Source organism: Electrona antarctica (assembly GCF_951216825.1).
Source record: "Electrona antarctica genome assembly, chromosome: 11".
Classification (NCBI taxonomy): Eukaryota; Metazoa; Chordata; class Actinopteri; order Myctophiformes; family Myctophidae; genus Electrona; species Electrona antarctica.
In genome coordinates this window covers 49,570,954-49,580,072 of record NC_136792.1, presented here as the reverse complement: position 1 = coordinate 49,580,072, position 9,119 = coordinate 49,570,954, and positions in this window count along the sequence as shown.

Here is a 9,119-nt window from a genome sequence, read left to right as displayed (position 1 = left end):
CTGGCTAATATCATCAACAAAATAATGCAAACACTATTGGCTACGTACAAAATAGATGGGAAAATAATATAGCTGATAGATAAATTCTGACATGTTGTTTACACGTCATGTCAAGTTGGCCACTCCATCATATTCTGTTGCTCAACACATATAGAACTTGGGCCCAGACCGTGTTCCATATAGGTCATATTTGGTCATCCTGTCCTTTTATCATCATTTTACTCATAGCCTACTGCCTGTTTACACAGGGTGGTTCATCTTATCCTTTATATTATTTTATCATACTTATATTATGGATTTCCTGACGCCACATTAAGATTTAATATCTTGTTGACTCCTTATTCGGTCTCCATACTGTCTGTCCCCAGTCAAGTTAAGTCGCATACTGAGAGGTCTATTTGGATAAACACTGCATGTATTTGACCTTGATGCCTAGTGAGAAAGTAGATAGCAGGCCATTTCTCTCTGTCGAAGTTAACAGCTAGCAGGGAAAGAATGTTATCTTCAGGTTGCCATAGCAACGCCAGCCTCTGTGCTTTCCCGGTCGATGGCCCTCAATGACGGAACCGAGGAAGATGTCACGATACCCGTCTCATCATCCATGTGCTGGTCCAATGAGCACTCGACAACCAGCACCACCGTGGGACATTGCGGAAATGAACTATCTATTCAGCCAATGAACGTTTATCAACAACTGACGTCAGATGCAGTATAAGCCAGGAAGATGCTGTGAAGAGGTTCAGTTCGGATCCATATTGGAACAATTGAATACTCTAAATTATAGTGATGTATTGTACTATTATTATTATTATCTGAACCATGTAGCACATTCTCTATGTAAATTGACTTTATTACCTACTAAAAAGTACAGTTAAAACCTTAAACTTCCTCTCAGAACTTTATTTCGTCTGTCTCCAATTCGTTTTTAAGGTATCCTTCTATTTTTTATGGTAGAGTGACTGTCATTCAAGATTTAAAGGGCTACTCACTCATTTTTAAGGTAAATACAGCACGGTATTTGGTCTCCCTGCTGGGTTATTGAAGATATATTTATTTACAGTCCTTTCTAATTAGCATTACAGAATAGATATAATTTATTTTTATCCATTAATACGATCCTTGGGGTCGCCGGAATTTTATTTCCATCAATTGGTCGATCGAGCCGGATTCAGAACCCTGCAAGTGTTAATCACTAGACAGGGGGACAGAAAAAAGAATCAGTGTTTTCCAAATTTACAGTTCTTTTTTTTCCCCATTTTTTTTTTTTTTTTACCCATTATAATTCTTTTTTAATTAGACATTTTTTGTTGCCTCGTTTGAAGAGCTGCTCTCCATCTTGACTCCTTCAACGTGAACAACGATATAAGGTAGGAATCGATTTACAGAGAAAATGTGCTGCATATAGTACTTCACATCATGGAAATTATTTACGTCTTTAGTAAATAAAAGCAGACTAATTATGTGACGGAGCTATCATGGCCACGTCAGATATGACGTCTGTTCCCTCTCCCCCTCCACACACCTTTTTCCCTTTTTGTATTTTTTTGTTTTTTTTTTAGCGCTGTGGCATAGCGTAGCTTTTGCTTTTTACTAGATAGTTTTATGATTATTATGATTCATTTATCTCGTTCCCCTCCTCAGCTGAGGCGATTTTTTCCCTGTCCGACTGTTTGATTTACGCTTTTCTTATCTACATTTGTTTTGTGTCTCCCATTCCACTCCCGTTAGGTTAGAACGTGTGTGTGTGTGTGTGTGTGCGTGCGCTTACTTTGTAATGCATGTCAGTGCAGTCTCAGTGTGCGTGCGTGCGTGCGTGTCTCTCCCTCCCTGTGAATCCATGCCCTGCTGTATGTGATGTGTGTGCAGTGTGTGTATGTACGTGCTTGTCCATAAGCGTCAGGGTGGGTTAATTATAGGAGATATATCGCAGAATGCCCTGAACACTTAAACTAAATTATTATGTGCCAGGAAGGGTCCAAAGTCGAAATTGCTGATATCCTGGTACTAGACTCTAAATTGTTTGTTGTTTTAATATCCAAGATAGATATTAGGAATAGTTCTTTTTACAGTTTTTACTGCATTTACATTTTTTTTATCATTGCCTTAAGATTACATCTGGATATTTTTCATAATATTACATGTAACATTAGGTACAAATTTCAGTGTATCCTATTTTGTGTCTGTATGCCTGAAAGAGCAGCCCTGTATGTCTATCTGCGTAATATCTCTCATGTGAAATGCACAGTGTGAGAACAGTCTCTTTCTCTCTGTCCTCCCTCTATATGTGAAATACATAGTGTGAGTGACATATGTCTCTGACATATGTCTGTCTCTCTCTATTCTCCCTCCATATGTGATATGCACAGTGAGAACGGTCTGTCTCTGTCTGTCCTCCCTCCAGGTGAGATTTACGGGGATAACGCTGGGTCTGTCTCTTTCTCTCTCTCCCTGTATATGTGTGGAATACTCCCTTTTTGAATTTAATTAATTATTTTCAGTCATAAAAGCTTTAACATTCAAGACAGAACTTATTCTCCCTATTTATCATTTTTATTACTACATTTATTTTGTCCAATTTATTTATTTATTTATTTTCCCCAGCTAATGAATGGTCACAATAGGTTGTCTATCTTATATCCAACTTTATAACGTTTCAGGACATACGTAGGTCCTATCTCTTTAGTTTGGCTATACCTCTCCTAACTTCATATCTTGTGACATAGACTTTGACATAGCTCTTTTGGAGTATGTCAGCCTAGGGCATATATTTATTGTTTTCTTCCTTTCCAAGATGTCTTTCCTGCCTTGAGTCGACACGAGAATAGAAAGAGTTCTTACTTATTTTATCTTGACCACGACCCTCAATAGTGTAAACTCTTAGTTATTCTCCCTTTAGAATTATTTTCCCCTTAAAGGAACATTTCACCATTTTCCAAAGTGAACAGATCACACTGTTCTTTCCATTCATTTTTTTAAAGTACATTCTCCTCTCTTTTTACTACAGGAGGGAGATTATGGAGCCCATTTTAATTTCTGTCATTTGAATACCGGTCTTTATTTATTTTAATGATTTATTTTTGTACTTTAAATCTCTCTCTGCTTGGAACGAGTAACTTAAGGCTCTGACAGGTAGAACTTGTGATCTCACAATTTCTTTTTTTGGCGTCTTATACGCGACATTAGCTACGTCATTAATAGCGTATTTGATAAGTACATTTGCATACATGTGTTTTTTGAGGAGTGATGACCTACTTTTTTTGTTTATTTCTGTCCGTGTTGCATTTGCCATGCCATATTATGCATGATAGTCTTAAAGTCCAGTGCAATGCAGGGCAAAATAGACTTGTGCGTTTATTGTTGTCATCATCAGCTGTAATTTCCTGTGTTAACGGATCAATCATTGCAATTAAAACAATTGAATATAAAAAAATATAGAAAAAAATAGAATATTTGGAGATATATCTTTTTCTCTCTCTCTCCCTGCCTCTCTAAGTATCCTCCCTCTAGGGTTAATCTCTGTGAAATGCATACTGTGAGAACGTTGGGTCTCTCTCTCTCTCTCTTAAGTACAAATATATTATCCTTATTATCAATCAAATTTATCAAAATGTATCATTTATTAGTCATGTTTTTGCCCCTATTTAACCTGTCTCACCAATGTGTTATAGTTTTCCTATATGGAATTCTGCCTGCCTAACTACACAGTAAACCCTCAAGTATTGTATTTTGTATTTCATTTAATTTTTTAAACACCCAGTTACATTGTTATTATACATTCTCACCTGATATTTTTCCCTGTATAATTCTGATATTTTGTTTTCTTTATGGTTCACCCACAGGATTTACTGGCCACTATCACTGGTATAGACGTGAAGGGCGGGGTGTCAGGAGATCAAGGTGAGTGACATATGCGGGTCATAGTGCACTCTCTTGTTCTCTCTGAACCTTAGCCTTGAGTACTGTATTTCCCAGTGATAGTGAGTACTGGAAACCCAGCCTCAGTTCATTATTCATTTTGATTATTGGTTATGTTTTCTACCTCACCATGCCTTTAAGGTTAATTTTATTTCACCATGCCTCTAATGGTTATTTTATTTTTATTTTTTATTACCCTGATTCAATCATTATTTTTATTTTTGCACCAACCACACTCATACTCGTACAGTTGTTTTTTTGTTTCCCCCCACCCCCTCCCCCCTTCACCCATTGTCCTTCCATTTCTTATTTTCTTCATTTGTTTTTATGTTTTGAGAACACTTGCTTCTTTGTTATATAAACAGCTATCTAATCACCATCCCTCCCAGTTTGGGGTGCATTCCAATCGGGAACGCAGCCTTCCCAACTTAAGGCTAAATTTAGTCCATTCAGGACACTCAAGGTTAATTTTATACCGTTTTTGACACTCTCAGTTTTAGGGTGTTTTCCCATTTTTTACCATGGACATCCACCGTCTCAATCACTTAATGTAATTTGTTATTACTGTTATTGATTTGATATTAATATTGGGCCTTGGCCAAAGTATTTTTCTCTCCTTTCTCTCCTCTGATATTCATATCGCAGGTAGTCAAAGAAGTCAGAACCAAACATCTGCTGTGGCATTCCATTGCCATTATCCCATAGTTAAGTTACCATTCTGAATTCAATAATTCTTCCACATATCTCCCAGTTCATATCTCCAATACATGTTTTAATTTTTCCCCTTTCATTCTGTTCATCCATTCTCAAGGAACTGGTGTGCCTCCCCATTAGGACCGACGAGGACTCAGGAAGTATTGAATAAAGGGAATGAGGAATATACCATCTCATGTGAGTTTTGTCTAAATTATTTTGAGGATACAGGGACATAGATCCTATGGACTTGTATCCAGGCCTGTTGGCTATGAGAACCCACCTTTGTGGATGATAATGTTAGTAAGGTTTCCACAGGACCCTAGACTAAATTTTTTGACTTTTCACTAACTTCTACCTGTCATAAGGATAGCCTCTCTTAAGTTTACTGTGGTTTGCTGTTTGAGAGCTCTGAAATGTGACCCACTGATGTGATCTGAAGGAATGTGATTAGTGCACCTGGCTGACGAAAGCCCCCATGTTGATGCGGTCCTGTGGTCCATTTGACCTTTGGCTCCAAATTTCAGGTTGTTTTGATCATTAATTTTATAAAGACCCATTTTTGGGTGGAACATGACATGGTATTTTTCTGTTTACCTTAACTTCAATGCCCCTTACCTCAATGTAGATATTTTGATATATAGATATATTTTACCATCCCAATTTGTTCATCACCCAATCCCATTTTTAGCTGTAATCTCATGCACATCTTTCTCCCCCCTTCTATCTTTCCTATTTTCTTAATCATTCTCATTTTTCAGATCCACCATTCAATCAATAATCAGTTCTATTGTTGTGGTCTAGGGAAAGTCATTTGAGGTTTTCTACATTACAACACCTTGTTCAATTATTAGGTACATTTATATAATTTTGTTGTTGTTGCTAGTTGCTTAGCTTATGCTTCTATTATTATTTTTTTATTAAAAAAAAAAAAAAGGTTTTAATTGTTTTATTTTTTTTCCACATTCGGACATCCTAAATTCCATAAATTATAATTGACCTTTTCCCATTTTTAAGTAGGTCTATTTTGTTGCCACCTTGACATTGTTGGTAAACAAAGGGCGGAGTTGATAGATAAATTCTGACATGTTGTTTACACGTCATGTCAAGTTGGCCACTCCATCATATTCTGTTGCTCAACACATATAGAACTTGGGCCCAGACCGTGTTCCATATAGGTCATATTTGGTCATCCTGTCCTTTTATCATCATTTTACTCATAGCCTACTGCCTGTTTACACAGGGTGGTTCATCTTATCCTTTATATTATTTTATCATACTTATATTATGGATTTCCTGACGCCACATTAAGATTTAATATCTTGTTGACTCCTTATTCGGTCTCCATACTGTCTGTCCCCAGTCAAGTTAAGTCGCATACTGAGAGGTCTATTTGGATAAACACTGCATGTATTTGACCTTGATGCCTAGTGAGAAAGTAGATAGCAGGCCATTTCTCTCTGTCGAAGTTAACAGCTAGCAGGGAAAGAATGTTATCTTCAGGTTGCCATAGCAACGCCAGCCTCTGTGCTTTCCCGGTCGATGGCCCTCAATGACGGAACCGAGGAAGATGTCACGATACCCGTCTCATCATCCATGTGCTGGTCCAATGAGCACTCGACAACCAGCACCACCGTGGGACATTGCGGAAATGAACTATCTATTCAGCCAATGAACGTTTATCAACAACTGACGTCAGATGCAGTATAAGCCAGGAAGATGCTGTGAAGAGGTTCAGTTCGGATCCATATTGGAACAATTGAATACTCTAAATTATAGTGATGTATTGTACTATTATTATTATTATCTGAACCATGTAGCACATTCTCTATGTAAATTGACTTTATTACCTACTAAAAAGTACAGTTAAAACCTTAAACTTCCTCTCAGAACTTTATTTCGTCTGTCTCCAATTCGTTTTTAAGGTATCCTTCTATTTTTTATGGTAGAGTGACTGTCATTCAAGATTTAAAGGGCTACTCACTCATTTTTAAGGTAAATACAGCACGGTATTTGGTCTCCCTGCTGGGTTATTGAAGATATATTTATTTACAGTCCTTTCTAATTAGCATTACAGAATAGATATAATTTATTTTTATCCATTAATACGATCCTTGGGGTCGCCGGAATTTTATTTCCATCAATAGCTACTCCCTTTAATTGAAAGTTAACTTTATCGCATTTGGGACATTTTTTGCTTGGTAACGTGCAGTAGCCTATATAGCTTTCTAGTCTACATATGCCTAATCTAATATTCAAAGCAGCTATAAGATCAGACACACAGTAGGCTAAGCTTAGTAAACTTACATTAAAAAATAACATAAATTATCAAGTCGTTTCGAGTTCGACTGAACTTGATCAGTGGACACATACAATTCGACACTCAGATGATGATCACTGGTTTCGTGTTTGATTCTGGATCAGATCAAAGTCACTAGTTATTTGAACCAAAGGCTCAGGTCGCCCTTCATGTCTGTCTGAAGTGGACAGGACTCAGGAGCGATTCACTGGACAAGACACAACAAAGTGGACTTCCATTGAACACAAGGAGCACTAATCCCCAAATGGACTTGCTGCACTGCTTTATTTATTTATTACAACAGCTGCACTAATGCTACAAGCAACGACAATGTGATACGTGTTTAAAGTCTGTAATTGTTTGTTTGAATTTACTGTAGGGCTATTTATTAGCACAACTGCTTAAAGAAACAATCAGAGACTTACGTTTATGTAATAATTGTTACCAATCTGTATAGTAGGCTATTATACCAATGAGTACCACAGACGAATAACAGTCTAAGTCCACACTATTGATCCATAATATATAAATGATAGATAAGGGTTCAGGACAACAAGGCCTTTTCGTGGAGGGGTCAGTCTGAAATTTGGACTTAGACTGTTTTTCGTCTGTGGTACTCAATAAAGTCGTTTCGAGTTCGACTGAACTTGATCAGTGGACACGTATACAATTCGACAGTCAGATGATGATCACTGGTTTCGTGTTTGATTCTGGATCAGATCAAAGTCACTGGTTCTTTGAACCAAAGGCTCAGGTCGCCCTTCAAGTCTGTCTGAAGTGGACAGGACTCAGGAGCGATGGAAGACACATTAAAGTGGACTTCCATTGAACACAAGGAGCACTAACGACCCGCCGAACACCTTGTTTGATGTGACGATGATGGGCTGATGATGTCTGAACTGGACCAGGGGGTATAAGACTGGACATGGACAGGTCCAGAGTTCACTCTTCTTTGGAAAGGTGAGGGGTTGGTTATAGGAAGACTTGTGCTTGCTGAACTTTTTCCACACTGACAACTTTTTCCTTTGGCACTTTTTGAGAACTGCAATGGAAGCGACCACCAAGTTCTCTAACTTCAGCATTAATCGCATTATGGGCTCTGGGTTTGGACCGTCTCCTCCTCATGCACCTATCCACACTGTTGGATATATACCTGGCGGATACTTTGGACTTTTCAGCGGCCAGGGCTGTTTGGACTCCAGTAATGTTGGACGCGTGTCGGTGCCCAGGCCTCCAGCAGCACCAATGCCCCGTGCAGCCAGTGGGCCATATCATGGGATGGACTTTGGGTTTGGATACGACAGCTACCCGACCTATGGGGCGTACGGTCTGCATCACGCAGGATTCAGCCTTTATCCGAATTCTGTGCAAACTCTGCACAGCAGGCCTGCAGGCTTCCCGATGAACACAGGTAAGAAATTATAGGCCTTTACGCAATGTCATGGTTTTAATTATTAATTTACATTTTTTTGCACACTTGCTTTTCGTTCTGCACATACATTTTATTTATTTTGTATGTAAGCTATAACTTACTGTTTCGACAAGTGCTAAATAAAGTGTAGACTAGCCTATTATTATTATTGGGGTTTGTGCTGTTCAGACCCTGCACATTGGTTAGTCTTTACGCATGAGCAAATTGACTTGTCATCAGGATCAGGCTATAGGCTATATGCCTTTTTAATGCAATAATCTATAAAGTTTCAATTTAATTTGAGTATTCATGACTAATTTATATGCATGTTGTTTTGTATTGGCAGGGCGACAGCCGTTGTCTTACCTGGATAACTGTAGTTACCAGCAGCAGCAGCATGTGTCAGAGAGGCCGCAGCCTCGTCCAACGAGCCGGATGAGGACAGTGTTCACCGAAAGTCAGACCAAACACCTGGACAAGATGTTTGAGGTCACCGACTACCCCGGAGTGGAGACCCGGGCTGAACTGGCAAGGGACGCCGGCCTGACCGAAGAAACTGTTCGGGTAAGTGATTATGATTATATAGGCTATAAATTGAGTGCGTAAAACCTAGCCAAACTGTTCCTTGCTTTACGCATGGCGCGCGTCGTCGGCCTTTGCACAGATTCACCATTCATTGCTTCCCCCACACACAAGCATACAATATAACAGTCTCCTTTATTTCCTTCCAGGTTTGGTTTAAGAACCGCAGGGCTCGCAGGAAGAAGAAGCACTGCAGCAGAGTGGACACATCTCCGTAGT